At 41.9% G+C, this 15897-nt stretch overlaps 1 protein-coding gene across 1 annotated transcript in view; it reads left to right on the top strand.

Moving 5' to 3' along the window:
* The first annotated feature begins 37 nt into the window (after nucleotides 1-37).
* HNF4G (hepatocyte nuclear factor 4 gamma) overlaps nucleotides 38-15897 on the top strand; it is a 264222-nt gene continuing 248362 nt past the window's right edge. Inside the window, exon 1 of the mRNA XM_069731504.1 lies at nucleotides 38-176. The gene's annotated coding sequence lies outside the window, so the exon portion shown is untranslated. The remainder of the gene's footprint in view (nucleotides 177-15897) is intronic.

The raw sequence follows: 15897 nt of genomic DNA on the forward strand, positions 1-15897 counted from the left end.
GCCCTGTCGCCATTGAGTAAAGGTAATATTCTATAGCATATGGTAGAAACGCGTGTAGAGATAGCAGCCTGTTTAGGAAATTTCATCCAGAAAAGCTGACACCATTGTTCTGTATCCTGTAAAGAAAGTGAATCGTGAACATGGAGTGTTTGTGATCAGAAGACGATCTAAAACAGGTTAGTGAAAAACAGGAAAGTGAAAAAGGTAAAAGCAGAACTAAACAATTGCACGCTTCTATATGCCAAGAATATTCTAGGAAAGATATTGGTGTTTATTTAATCAAATTGTCTTTATGTTCGCTCCTTCTAGCGAGGTTGCTTGTAAGCCACGTGACTTCTGTGACGCTGATCTGTATGACACTTGTTAAAGTTGCTGTCATTTGCTGATATTGTTTTTGCCTGAGACATAGAGTGGGCTGCATATTAATGCTTAGAAATAATTAAAATAGTCCATAAATATGTATATCTTTTTTTGGTACGCTATTTTGTATTATCTTATTTATTTACGTCATTTTTGAAAACTTGGCTGATATTAAAGTACCGTATTATAATTTTCTACTAAATGGCCAGCCTTGTATACCTGTTAAATTATTTGAATATATTTCAAATTGTATCAACTCTGATATTTTATAAAGGTGGTAACATAGATAAAGATTTGGCTGCGATAGAATAAGCTCTCCAATAGTCTTTGTGTTTTCAGAGCATTTATTTGACATGTGAAAGGTTTTTAAAAAAAGAAATGCATTTTCTAAATTGTAGCATGACTCAACAAACATTTTTCTTGAACTTTTATTTCACCGTCTATCATGTTTTATGTTCTTTCATATATTCTTGAAAGCATTTAATATTTTTCCTGATAATCTAAGTCAACTCCTTGCTTCCACTGAACCAGGAACACCCTTTAATAGCACGATTACACTTTTGCATACTTTTTTTTAGCTCACTTTACGTGGTGTGTCACAATATGTCAACAGCTCTTCCAACGGCAATTTGATACATGTATATTTCATTGCGGCGGTTATAAGAGTAATGAGCATCTCTATTAGACTGATGAGGTTCACATTGAGATACAGTGATGTTATCATGTAAACAATAAACGTGTTCCAGGTGAGGTTGACTCACATTGCAGAGGAATGATGCATTAGACGGAAGTGGGAATGGACATGGTCTTTGGAGGCCCCCAGACACTAACATTCCATAAGGTCTTATAAACTTTTTGCACAAAAAAAAAAACAGACAAAAATTTGCTCCCCAGCTAAAATACATTTGAAGATTACCAATTGTTTTCTGATATAAATACAAATAATTTCTGCTTGGATAAAAATTTATATTAATCATAATAATTAGATGTTATTATGTGGTTGATTGATTAACTTTTTTACTTGTTGTGCATTTTGACGATATATATATGTTCAAGGTCTAAAAAGTTGAGATAGTAGTGAGCTGGAGCACCATTAAATGACATGTAGGGTACAAATCTCTGAAGTCAAGTAGGGGCAGTAAGCACAATAAGGAATTCAAGGGGAAAATTAGGAAATGTTATCCATTGACCATATTCTTCTACAGTATATTGCTTTTTTGATATATTACCTGATTGATAAGTGATGTTTGATTGTAACTAGAGTTTGTGATCCATAATATTTCAGTTCAGGAACTACAAACATTACTTTGTCAATCTTGTTTTCAGGTTTTCATGGTTACATGTAAAATAATCTATGTATTTCAAATTAACTAATTGTATTTTCCTGTGAGCAAACTAGTTTATTCACTGTCCCTGACATTGCTATTTCTAGAAAACTGAGCAAGATTTCCAAATTGGGCCTTAATGAACGACGTTTCATAAATTACCAAGAGCAAAAAACAATGCAAGGCATACTGTACCACAACACAGCTCAAACAAATTACTATATTTCCAAAATAATAGTGTCATGCAATTTAACAATAAATGAAAGGCGCGTTGGGGATGCTATTTGCTCTAATCCACACGGGTTATGATGGGTAAGGTTGTCTCTTTGGATGTACTCCTCCACTCTGTACGTCTATTAAATCATTATGATTATGATACCTTATACTTGGTATACCTTGAGACACTTTTCTATCTATCTATCTATCTATCTATCTATCTATCTATCTATCTATCTATCTATCTATCTATCTATCTATCATTGGCTTACCCTAGTCTATTCGCTTATATTGTATAAGGGATTTAGCAATTATGCACTAGCTATTTTATACTGAATGTATAATTTATATTGTTGTGAGTGATATATTTAATTTTGCTGTCCCTCATATAGATGCACAACTAGCTGACATGTGTATACTATTACTCCATGCTATATTTGGATAGGTTGCCTACGTTACCAGTACCCATCACACTTTAGTGGACCAGTAGCTAGAAAACACCCGTGTTGTTGCTGTTAACTTTTTTTATTATTTATTTTTTGTTTTTTTTGTGACACTTACTTAGAGTAGTGGACTATAGTGCAATAAATGAATCCTGAAGGATATTATCAGTCACCCCATAGACGTCTACATAATGCCGCCAGTGTCCAAATACAATGAATTGCAAATGTATTTACCCCATTGGTATTTTTCTTGTTTTTCTTCCTCACAACCTGAAATTTCAGTTTTTTTGGAGGGTTTGCATCAGATCATGAACCGTGAACATGCAATTTTCTTTTTATTTTGAAGCAAACAGCAAATCGGACATAGTAACTGAAAACTTCAATGTGCATAACTATTAATCGCCCTAAAGTCAGTACTTTGTACAGCCTCCTTTTGCAGCAATTACAGCTGCAAGTGTTAGGGGTTGGGATTCTTCCTCTGCACATGATAGATCCCAAGCCCTATCTTCCTCTGCCGTCTCCCATTCAATCCCGACCACAGTGGATTCTGCTCAGCAAAGACATCAGTCTCATTGTCTTGCTCAGACTCAGTCTGTGCACATGGTTACCGCTGCCTCTCCAGGTTCAGCTATGGTAACTAATAATAGACAGCAGTGAGCGACTTCTCATTGGTGGTTGGCCATCACATGCTCAGGTCCGGCTTCGGATTGGCCCGTGAACAAGGTCCTGTCTGATTGGCAAAAACTATAAAAGGATCTTTGGCGTGCCTGTCGGTGCGCTAAGATCATTTATGTTCTGTGAGAGTGTGGAACCTAATGGTAGTGTGGACTTGTTTGCATGTCACAGGGCTGGCCTAGGGCCTTAGAATTCTGGCACCTCCAGAGAGGAGATTGTTTGTGTGGGTCCAGAGCTGGCATTTAGCCTTTAGAATTCTGGCTTCTCTGGAGAGGAGTTCTGTGTGTGTATGTGCTGTGTTTGAATCCACTACTGGTTCCCTTGCCTCAGTGAGGTAGCAAAAACCTGTCAAGTTAACAGGGTTCTCGTTTAGCGCCATTATCTGTTTGCGGCTGTGTGCCTATTAACAGAGCTCTGCTGCAGAGTTTCTTTCCCGTTTCTGTGTGAGATCCGCACAGCCACGTGCTTCTCTGCTGAGTGACGTTTAACTCAGTGCGAGTCAGGTACGCTCGCTGCTGTTTTGCCATTGTCCTCTTAGCTTCAGTATACCATCTCTGCACGGCGGAGAACACACTTTATTATTATATCTTATTTAGTGCATTCCGCCGACCCTAACAGCAAGTCACTATGGAAAAGTCTCCATTAGCTTTCCACATCATGCCACTGGGATTTTTGTCTATTCCTCAAGGCAAAACTACTCCAGCTCCTTCTAGTTAGATAGTTTCCTCTCATGAACAGCAATCTTCAAGTCTGACCACAGATTCTCAATTGGATTAAGGTCTGGGTTTTAACTAGGCCACTCTAGAATATTTACACATTTCCCATACTACTCCAACTATTCAAGTGTTGCTTTAGCAGTATGCTTTGGGTCATTGTCTTGTTGCAAGGTGAACCTCCATCCCAATGTCAAATCACTGACTCTGTCCTTGCTACCAAAAAATATCTCCACAGCATGATGATGCCCCCACCACGTTTCACTTTGGGGATGGTGTTCTTGGTGTGACGAGCTATATTGCTTTAGTGCCAGAGATACCATTTACCTTCATGATCAAAATTTTCAATTTTTGTCTCATCTGACCACAGCACCTTCCTCCATACATTTGGGAAGTCTCCCACATGTCTTTTGGCAAACTCAAAATGAGTCTTACAATTACAAATAAAAGTTTTTTCTGCCCACACTTCCATAAATTCCACCTCTATGAAGTGTATGACTTTTTGTGGTTGTATAGACAGATACTTCAGTTTCTGTTTGGGAACTCTGTAGCTCCTTTAGAGTTACCTTTGGTCTATGTGGTGCCTCTCTAATTAATGTCCTCCTTGACCAGGCTGAGAGTTTTGGTGGGTGGCCGTCTCTTGGCACGTTTGTTGTGGTACAATGTTCTATCCATTTGATTAAAATGGATTTAATTGTGCTCTGGGGGATCATCAGAGATTGGGATTTTGCAACCCAACCATGACTTGTACTTCTCAATAACTTTGTCCCTGACTTATTTGGAGATTTCCTTGGTCTTCATGGTGTTGTTTCATTGTTTCGTTAGTGGTATCTCTTGCCTAATGGTGTTGCAGCCTCTGTGGCCTTTAAGAAAACGTGTTTATATACTGGCAGGCCATGTGACACTAAGGGTACCGTCACACAGTGGCACTTTTGTCGCTACGATGGTACGATTCGTGACGTTCCAGCGATATCCATACGATATCGCTGTGTCTGACATGCAGCAGCGATCAGGGATCCTGCTGAGAATCGTACGTCGTAGCAGATCGTTTGGAACATTCTTTCGTCGCTGGATCTCCCGCTGTCATCGCTAGATCGGTGTGTGTGACACCGATCTAGCGATGCGTTCCCTTGTAACCAGGGTAAACATCGGGTTACTAAGCGCAGGGCCACGCTTAGTAACCCGATGTTTACCCTGGTTACCAGCGTAAATGTAAAAAAAAACAAACACTACATACTTACATTCCGGTGTCCGTCAGGTCCCTTGCCATCAGCTTCCCGCACTCACTGACTGCCGGCCGTAAAGGGAAAGCAGAGCACAGCGGTGACGTCACCGCTGTGCTGTGCTTTCACTTTACGGCCGGCAGTCAGTGAGTGCGGGAAGCAGACGGCAAGGGACAGACACCGGAATGTAAGTATGTACTGTTTTTTTTTTTTACGCTGGTAACCAGGGTAAACATCGGGTTACTAAGCGCGGTCCTGCGCTTAGTAACCCGATGTTTACCCTGGTTACCCGGGGACCTCGGCATCGTTGGTCGCTGGAGAGCTGTCTGTGTGACAGCTCTCCAGCGACCACACTACGACTTACCAACGATCACGGCCAGGTCGTATCGCTGGTCGTGATCTTTGGTAAATCGTATAGTGTGACGGTACCCTAAGATTGCACACAAGTGGATTTCTGTTGACTAAACATTTGATTTATGAAGGTAATTGCTTGCACCAGATATCTTTAGGAGCTTCATAGCAAAAAGGGGAATACATATGCACATGCCAAGTTTTAGTTATTTAATCCTCTAAATTTAATTTATGCCTATATTTTTCTCACTTCACTTCACCAACTAAGACCATTTAGTGCTGATACATCACACACAAATCAGATTACAAACATATTTAAACACAGAACGTAATGTAACAAAATAGATAAAAAGCTGAGAGGTGGGGTTGAGTACTTTTGCAAGCCAATGTATAGCCACTATACTAGGTCAATATAGCAGTGCTCAGGATTCTATTTTTACTATTCAAATAGTCAATATGAAAAGGCAAAGGGACTTTAGACCCCAAATTACATTACATAGAAATAAATGGGAAGACTCCAGTGTAGGAAGTCCTATAACTATAGAGTCACAAGGCCCACCAAGATGAAAAATATATGTTAAATTTTATTATATACCAAATAAGTACAAAATACATGACAATGGAATTACAGTAAAGACTCAAGTGACAAAGGAAGAGGGGCCTACAAATGTGACTGTAAGGATAGCATGTAATGATATTAAATAGAATCAATTCAGTATAAATGTAGATAATGTCCATTCCGCAATTGTACACAAATGCTCATGGGCTGTATATGGACAAACTAGTAATGGTAGCTAAATGCTATCAAGTAATAAGTACCTAGGAGCAATCTGCTACATGCATCAGAAAGTGTAAGTATGCTAATAAGTTCAGCAGTGCTAACGCTTAAGGCCCCGTCACACATAGCGAGATCGCTAGCGAGATCGCTGCTGAGTCACAAGTTTTGTGACGCAACAGCGATCTCAGTAGCGATCTCGCTATGTGTGACACGTACCAGCGATCAGGCCCCTGCTGTGAGATCGCTGGTCGTGTCGGAATGGCCTGGGCCATTTTTTGATCGTTGAGGTCCCGCTGACATCGCTGAATCGGCGTGTGTGACGCCGATTCAGCGATGTCTTCGCTGGTAACCAGGGTAAACATCGGGTTACTAAGCGCGGCCCTGCGCTTAGTTACCCGATGTTTACCCTGGTTACCGTCATCGTTGGTCGCTGGAGAGCTGTCTGTGTGACAGCTCTCCAGCGACCAAACAGCGACGCTGCAGCGATCCGGATCGTTGTCGGTATCGCTGCAGCGTCGATATGTGTGACGGGGCCTTTACCCACAAATCCAAACACTCTTAACATAATTATACTTTCTGATGCATGTAGTATATTGTACTGAATTTAGTTTATATCATGATTTTCTAACCTTCCACACACAATTTTAGCTTCTATGTTTCCCTTGGTTCTTGTAATCTTCACCGTGGATCCCTTGTTTTAATTATTTTGTTTAATTCCATTATTATTGGTAACTATTTTGGACTTATTTGGCATATTATATGTTAGAAATATTCGACATATACTTTTTCTATATGCTATCTTAGTGGGCTTTTTTGACTCTGTAAATTTATATATATACATGATTGTAGTTATGCTTTCCTGTGATTTTTTTACATGCTAAACATATTACGTTTTGCAGTCTAACATGAATAATACACATTATTAATGTATGTACTTGTTAAACATATTTTTCAATTTATTTTTCCTCTTAATTTTTATTCCAAGACTATATTCCTGCAACTCTCTAATATAAACCAGCCCCATGATTTCATGGATTTTATCTGCAGATGTGCCAGTGTTTGTTTACATGCCACCTGTCCATGCTAGTAACTGCATTGATATGCTATGTACATAGTGTCTCTATATACACAGCACAACCGTATAGCCTCCTGCATAGACAGCAAGTCAACGAAAAAATTCTGTTCTATAGTAATAGTGTCTAACCTAAGGAAGAAAATTAATGAAAGGTTTATATTAGCATAATGTGACTCCTCTATATACTATTCCACTTCATGTACTATTTGGAGTTGTATTACTATCAGTATAATGAAAAATATTACAATTTGAGAGTCCTAAGTGGATGATACCTTTTAATGGCTAACTGTAAAGATGGCAACAAACTGCAAGCTTTCGAGACTACTCAGGTCTCTTTGTCAGGCATAGAATAATACAAAATAAGAAGAGTCACATATTTATACACAAAAAGGCACAGGAATAATGAAATAGATAAGACAAGTGACGTGAAACAGAACTATCAATATGGGAGAAGGAGAAGCAGTTGTGGCCGTAAATATTGGAACGGTTCATAGATAAGGAGTGTGAAAGTTTTATTGATCTGTAATTGAGGTCTGGTTGTGATGCCCCCAAAAGTTCTGAAGAGCACATTCCATCTTTGATGTAAAAAGACATAAAACTAGGCAACACATTGATTTCTGCACTGATTATGTCAAAGGTTGTCATAAGTTTATGCTCCCAAATTTTTCTGTCTGAAATTTTTAGTTACTTTTTAATACAAGTAATTTGATGTCCATGATGCTGTGATCAGGTATGACCACAGGTAGATCCATTCTTTTTTCTTCTGTTATGTGGTGATGAGAATTCATACTTGTTTTAAGTTTTTGCCCTTTTTCACCTACATAGAGATCCCCAGTTGGATATTTGGTACCTGGGATCTTGTAGTACTGATGTGAGTTGGGAATTTTTTATTTTGTCCATATCTCTAGACCAGGAGTTCACATTTCCAGCACTGTTCTAAACTTTCTGAAGTGGTCCCCCTGTTCTGATGTAGGCCACAAAATTGGCCGAAATGTCAAATTGTTGTATATTCAGTGGATGAACCTGTACTAATACAATATATTTTAAGGTTTTTGAATCAATTTTTGAGTGCCAAATCTATTTTTACATTATTTGTGGAGTGGAATCCTATTTGAGCAACCACTAAGAAAGGAGTGCCATGCAGCCTTTTCTTGTTTATCTTGTCCACAGTCATTATTAATGGACAGATTTTAATTTTTTTCTGGTTGCAGGGAAAGGATCCTGTAGCTCTAGGAGAGGAAAGGGAGCCTCTGAAAATGATGCGTCTTAGATTTGGAGGCTGCCTAAGGGTATGTGTCCACGTTCAGGATTGCATCAGGATTTGGTCAGGATTTTATGTCAGTATTTGTAAGCCAAAACCAGGAGTGGAACAATTAGAGGAAAAGTATAATAGAAACATATGCACCACTTCTGTATTTATCACCCACTCCTGGTTTTGGCTTGCAAATACTGACATAAAATCCTGACCAAATACTGATGCAATCCTGAACGTGGACACATACCCTAAGAGACAGAAGTGGGGTATCAGGCAGGGCCGGACTGGCCATCGGGCATTTCTGGCAAATGCCAGAATGGCCGGTCCCTGTAGTGGGCCACTTGATCTGTTGCCCCCTTCATGCCGTCAGATTCTGCAGCCAGCAGCGCGCGGCTCTGTTAAAATCACTGCTGCTGCAGGGGATGAAGTTTGCGGCTGCTGTCTGTTGTCCTGATCACCAGCTGCAGTGAGGTAACATAGAGACAGGCAGGGGGGATGGGGAGAGGCGTGCTCTGCTCTTCTGTGCTGCTCCACCTCTGCCACTTACTGCAGCTGGTGGTCAGGACATCAGACCGCCCACTTCCTCCTGTCCACCGAGGCGGCACGGACAGAAAAGCTTTAGGAGCTGCTGATATTCTTAACGTGAGTGTCCTGAGCTGAATCACAGAAAGCCCCAAAGTTGCACCTAGGAAAAAAGAAGCTGCTAAAAAGCAAGCATAAACAGAATTCAGAAGAAAAAAAATCTGTGTCCACTGTACGGACTTATGGCGCTTTGAACGGAGTGGAAAACAAGCTCCTCCCAAAGCGCTGCCCCCTTCTGAACGCGCTGTGATTCCGGATGTGTTCATTGCACACCTCCGGAATCTCCGCACCCTATGCATAGGGACCTGTGATTTACCGGAGCATCGGAGCAAGGTAAACAGGCATGCTGCATTCTAAAAAGACGCACCGCATCTCTGTAAACGCAGGACCGCCGCGTGCATGTTCGCATGCATAGTGGAGACAGGATTTCATAAAATCCCCTCCCCTGTGCTGTAACATCTGGATGCTGCGGGTTGAACGCTATGGTTGTATGCAGTGTACAATCCGCATCTAATCCGGATGTAACCGGCCCGTGGGCACACACCCTAAGGCTAGGTTCCCACGGTCAGTATTGGCAGCGCTTTGGACGCAGCACATACCCGCTCCGTCGTAAGCGCTGCCGGCTTTTGTACGTGCGTGATTCTGCATGTGTTCATTGAACCATGCGGAATCACTGTATCCTAAACATTGGACTGTGATATTTATCTGGCAGAGACATAGCGTCTCCGCCAGATAAATAGACATGCTGCGGTCTAGACAGACACACCACATGTGCGTATACGCAGGGAAGCTGTGGGTGTCCCTGCACGCATAGTGGAGGTGGGATTTCATAAAATTCCCTCCACTATGCTGTAACATCTGGACGCTGCGATTTGGACGCTGCGGCTGTACACAGCATCCAATCCACAGCATTTACTGACCGTGAAAACATACCCTAACTCAAAAGAAAATCACCACTCCTGTGGTGAACTAGAACTCCCAGCATGCCATAGGAGTTTCTGTACATGCTGGGAGTTACAGTTCTCCTCAAAGCGATAAGGATAATAGTCAACCATGTGACATAAATGGCACCTATGGGATCTTAAAGGGAATCTGATGGCTGATGCATGCTGCTCATTCCACAGGTCGAATGTATCAGACAGTGGCTGTATGATTCCAGAAAGGTATGACTCTGAAATGCTGCTGCGTTTCAGGGAAAACACACTTTAAAAACCGCCGAGCACCGAAGCCACACTGGTGACTAGTCCGACAGGCGGGTCCCTGGTGGCTTCTCCCCATCCGCTCCCACTGAGGGACAAGTTTCTTCCTGCGTGCGAGTACAGAGACACACCAGTCATTGGCAGCCGGAGGGGAGAAATCAGACATGTCTTTCTCTGTGATGATGCAGCGTTTCAGAGACAAACATACCTGGCTTAGATAGTACAGCCGGTGCCGGACACATGCTGCCCATGAGTCACACAGCAGATATTAGCTGTCAGGTTCACTTTAAGGGTATGTGTAGATGTTCAGTATTAGGCTATGTGCACACGTTGCGGATTCACAGCAGTTTTCCATCCTGTTTACAGTACCATGAAACCTATGGAAAACCAAATCCACAGAGCCCATGGTGTGGAAAATACCGTGCGGAAACGCTGCGTTGTATTTTCTGCAGCATGTCAATTCTTTGTGCAGATTCCGCAGCATTTTACACCTGTTCCTTTATATGACTCCGCAGGTGGTAAAATGCACGTGAAATCTCCACAAAAAAAACGCTACAAATCCATGGTAAATCCGCGGATTTTTCAAAAACTTTGCACAGAAATCCACAACACGTGCACATAGCCTTAGGCAGCACTTTGGACACAGCACATGTCCGCTGTGTCCAAAACGCTGCCCTCTTTTCAGATATTGGTGTGTTTTTGGAGCTACATATTTTTGTTGCATCAAAAACGCAGCATCTTACAGTTCATCAATGTGGATGGGATTTACCGTATAAAAATCTCCTTTTTTATGCAGTGTAAACTGACCTGCGGTACGTGCTTCAAATTCCCAACATGTCCATTTTTCTTGCAGATATGCTACATTTTCTGTGCACATTTTTCCCATAGAAGCAAAATATAGCTAATGTGGTCACTTTGGACCAGACCATAGCACTATGGAGAGCGCAGCTTCATCTTCATAGTCTACGAGACATTGTCTACCTACTGCGTGTGTAAAGTATCAAGTTTTCTTGGTACTGCAACAAAGGCTGGAATCACACAAGCGTATAACATCAGATGCGAGTGTATTGGATGCGATATGCCAATGACCCTCGGCTCCAGCTCAGATATGAGTGTCATGCTCTGTGCTCCGATCCTCTCACGTGGGAGAATCAGAGCAAAGCTGTGGAGGAGACGGAGAAAGTAATTTCTCCATCTCCTCCATTACCTGTCTCGGCATAAATCGGACTGCACTGGAATGACATCCGAGTGCAGTCCGATGTTTCACATGCATCCATAGACTTGTGTGGGTGCGAGTGAGCCAAGTGTTGCTGCCTATCGCAGCATGCCACGATTGTTCTCTCATGCCGAATCGATATGAGAAAATAATCGCAGATAAGAGCTGTACCAAAGGATAACACTGGACCGAGTGCTACACGATGTTTTATTACATAGCACTCAGCCATGTTATACGCTAGTGTGACCCTGGCCTTGGAGCAATAAATAAGACTGAGCTGTAATACTGGACCATCTGGGACTGTATGCTATATAGGCTTGTTGAACGCACCTCACATCTTGTGACATACAGGTGCACAAATATGTTATATATTCACCATGCGACAAGTGGGCCTGTGTAACTTCAAATGCCAGGGCTGAATTTTAGGGTACCGTCACACTATACGATTTACCTACGATCACGACCAGCGATATGACCTGGCCGTGATCGTAGGTAAATCGTAGTGTGGTCGCTGGGGAGCTGTCACACAGACAGCTCTCCAGCAACCAACGATGCCGAGGTCCCTGGGTAACCAGGGTAAACATCGGGTAACTAAGCGCAGGACCGCACTTAGTTACCCAATGTTTACCCTGGTTACAAGCGTTAAACTAAAAAAAAAACAAACAGCACATACTTACATCTGGTGTCCGTCACGTCCCTTGCCGTCTCTGCTTCCTGCACTGTGACTGCCGGCCGTAAAGTGAAAGTGAAAGCACAGCCGCTGTGCTCTGCTTTCACTTTACGGCCGGCAGTCACAGTGCGGGAAGCAGACGGCAAGGGACCTGACGGACACCAGAATGTAAGTATGTGCTGTTTGTTTTTTTTTAGTTTAACGCTTGTAACCAGGGTAAACATCGGGTAACTAAGCGCGGTCCTGCGCTTAGTTACCCGATGTTTACCCTGGTTGCAAGCGAACGCATCGCTGGATCGCATCGCTAGATCGCTAGATCGGTGTCACACACATCGATCTAGCGATGACAGCGGGAGATCCAGCGATGAAAGAAAGTTCTAAACGATCTGCTACGACGTACGATTCTCAGCAGGATCCCTGATCGCTGCTGCGTGTCAGACACAGCGATATCGTAACGATATCGCTGGAACGTCACGAATCGTACCGTCGTAGCGATCGAAATGTTATAGTGTGACGGTACCCTTAGTCCCAGTCTGGCCCTGGTATCAGGAAACATAGATTGTAATCAGGCATCTTTTTTAACAAAGGCTGCAGTTTCCATGCAGCTCCCCTTAACACCTTAATACCTCCAGATTTGGATTGTAGGTGACTACTAGAGGCACCTGTTTGCTTTCTTGTTTAGCTTTATAATGTAGGAGATGATGCCTTAATATTCTGGTGGCTCTTGCAATCTGTTTCTCAATTGTTCTTGCATGATAGCCCTAGTTCACAAAGGTCTTTCTGATGCTGCCAAGGTGTTTGTCTTTGTCGATAGAGTTTGAACATATCAGATCGTATCTGATGGCTTTGCTATAAACAATTGAGCCTTTTTCTGTGTTTTGGATGGAAACTGTCACATTTAAGGTGTATTAGATGGTCAATTGGCTTCTGGTACAGGGACGTCTCTTTTTCATTGTTCTGCAGCTTAATGATGGTGTTCAAAAAGTTCAACTCAGTACAGGAGTAGTTGAGTGTTAAGTTGATGGTGGGATGAATTTGATGTTCAGTGATATTCATGGAACATCTTTAGCTGTTGCTCAGACTCCGTCCAGATGATTAAAATATCGACAATGTAACAGTAGTAGGCAAGAGACCTCATGGGACATAAGGACAAGAAGTAACTTTTAAGCTTGGCCATGAAAAGATTTGCATACTGTGGGGCCATTTGACTTCCCATGGTTGTACCAGTCTCTTGTAGATACAGTATATGTTTTTATCAAATTCAAAGTAATTGTGGTGAGGGTGAATTTAGTAAGTTTCACCACAGAATCAGCATCAACTCCTAAATTTTCCATGAAAACTTTGCAGGCATTTAATCCATCCTGGTGTGGGATATTAGAGTATAGAGATGCTTCATCCATGGTGGCCAGGATGGTTCCTTCTGGTAGAGGACCTATTGGTGATAGTTTATTCAATAGGTCAGTTGTGTCCTGACTGTAGCTGGGTGCATCCTTTCCTAAGAATACCCTCTATCCATCCAGAACAATGCTCTGCAAGGGTGTCCACACATTAAATAATTAGTCTTCAGAAATTTCCAATTTTGTGGATTTGGGGAATCATATAGAATGTCCCGATTCTTGGACTCTCTGGTATCAGGTCATCGGCTCTTATGCATTTGTCTGGCAGACAAAATACCAACTAGTTCCTTGTAATAGTCCTGTGTAGGGTCAGACTCCATTTTATCAACCACTGAGGACTCTGAGGACTCGATACAAAGATATACTGTATATTTTTCCTGTATCAGTATAAAGTTGACACAATATGACACAGGATGATTGATACAAATCAAACTTGTTTTAAATTTTTTGAAATACGCTTAGCATGCCAAACTTGAAAAAAATTTGCTATTCACTTCATGTTAATCACCAAATATGTGCGCCATTACTTCACATTTTGCAGAAGATCGCATTAGCCAGAGAAGGCTCACACAACTTCAGCATTGGCCTGACTGGCTTCCCCATAATGCCGTGCAGCTATCATGTCCAAAAATAGCACAGCCATTAAGGATGGTCAATCATTAGCTGTATAAAAGCAGAACCAGGAAATACAGCCATTTTGAGGCGAATCTGGATAATGAGATGTCAGAGATCACAGTTTAGCAGTAAATATAGGGAAAGCAATAAAACATTGGACAAATATGACAAATAGCTTGTACTGTGGAACAGCAATAGTCAAGAAGCTTAGTACATGGAAAGGAGAATAATACACAGAGATTCAAGTTAAAGGGAGATATAAAGAGAGTTAGAGAGGGTGAAGCATGCAGTCGTGATGGATCCAAGTGATTACAATGCAGCAGCTGCATTTCAGTTACAATTCTTTTTTAATTGTTCATGCTGCAACAAGCAAACAGCATTGCTAAGGCTACTTTCACACTAGCGTTTTCTGCAATCCGTCACAATGCGTCGTTTTGCAGAAAAAACGCATCCTGCAAAAGTGCTTGCAGGATGCGTTTTTTCCCCATAGACTTGTATTGACGACGCATTTGCAACGGATTGCCACACGTCGCATCCGTCGAGCGACGGATGCGTCGTGCTTTGGTGGACCGTCGGGAGCAAAAAACGCTACATGTAACGTTTTTTGCTCCTGACGGACCACTTTTTCCTACCGCGCATGCGCGGCCGGAACTCCGCCCCCACCTCCACGCACCTTACTATGGGGCAGCGGATGCGCCGGAGAAATGCATCCGCTGCCTCCATTGTGTAGCACGTTAAACGCTAGCGTCGGAATCTCTCCCCGACGCATTGCGACGGGGACATTCCGACGCTAGTGTGAAAGAAGCCTAAAAGGAAAAAAATGTATCTCAGTGTCTGCCACACAAAGTGGTGAGTTTTTATACAATTGTTGTATTGATCTAATTTGGCTTACATACACACTACACCGATACTGTGGGTTGTTGTGGGAGTTGAGTCCTTTTTGTGCAGCTGAGAATTTTTTTGTCTTAAAAAAATGTAAAAGTGACTTAAAATAAAAATCCAGACCTTTAACTTCAACTGTCTACCTCACAAATTGTGCGTGTCACAAACTGCTGTTTCTTATGGACAGTTTACTGCAGCTGGTTGCCAGTTTTGTTTTTTTGTCTTGTACCTAAAATTCCATATTCCGTCTTTTTGAGAAATGAGGAATAATTGTGTTAAAAGTATACAAAATAGAATTTAAAATATCCAATTATTAAACTGTGTGACTGTCTATAGTACAAAGTGGCTATGTAACACACTACCCTGTTGTTTCCACACCTGAATTATTCATCAAATTTGTAGCATCAATTATTTTTTTAACATTTACCCAGCATTTATTGTTCATTTGTTTTTTATAACAGGGAAAAAAGTGTGTTAAAAATACAGAAGAGAATAAAAAAAAAATCTAGACATTTAAAGGGGCATTCCCATCTCCAATATCATAATGCCTCACATGAGGAAAGGAATATAGCGAATCAGAAACTATACTAGATTTCTCAATGGAGGTATTTGCGAATAGTATCATTATTACACCTACTACATATTGGGATGAGATTTTGGAGGTTGGAATATCTCTTTAAGGGCTTGTTTTCACTTGCGAGGAACACGTCCGTGTCTCGCATGTGGAAACGAAGCTCTGGTGCCGGCACTCCAGAGCGGAGCGTGCGGTTCCATGTGTTGCTATGCGGCCGCACACTCCGCTCCACAGTGCCGGCGCCAGAGCTTCGTTTCCACATGCGAGACAAGGACGTGTTCCTCGCAAGTGAAAACAAGCCCTTACAGTGAGACTACCTACCACACATTGTGTGAGTCAGAAACTACT

The sequence above is a fragment of the Ranitomeya imitator genome, chromosome 6 (assembly GCF_032444005.1).
Source record: "Ranitomeya imitator isolate aRanImi1 chromosome 6, aRanImi1.pri, whole genome shotgun sequence".
NCBI lineage: Eukaryota > Metazoa > Chordata > Amphibia > Anura > Dendrobatidae > Ranitomeya > Ranitomeya imitator.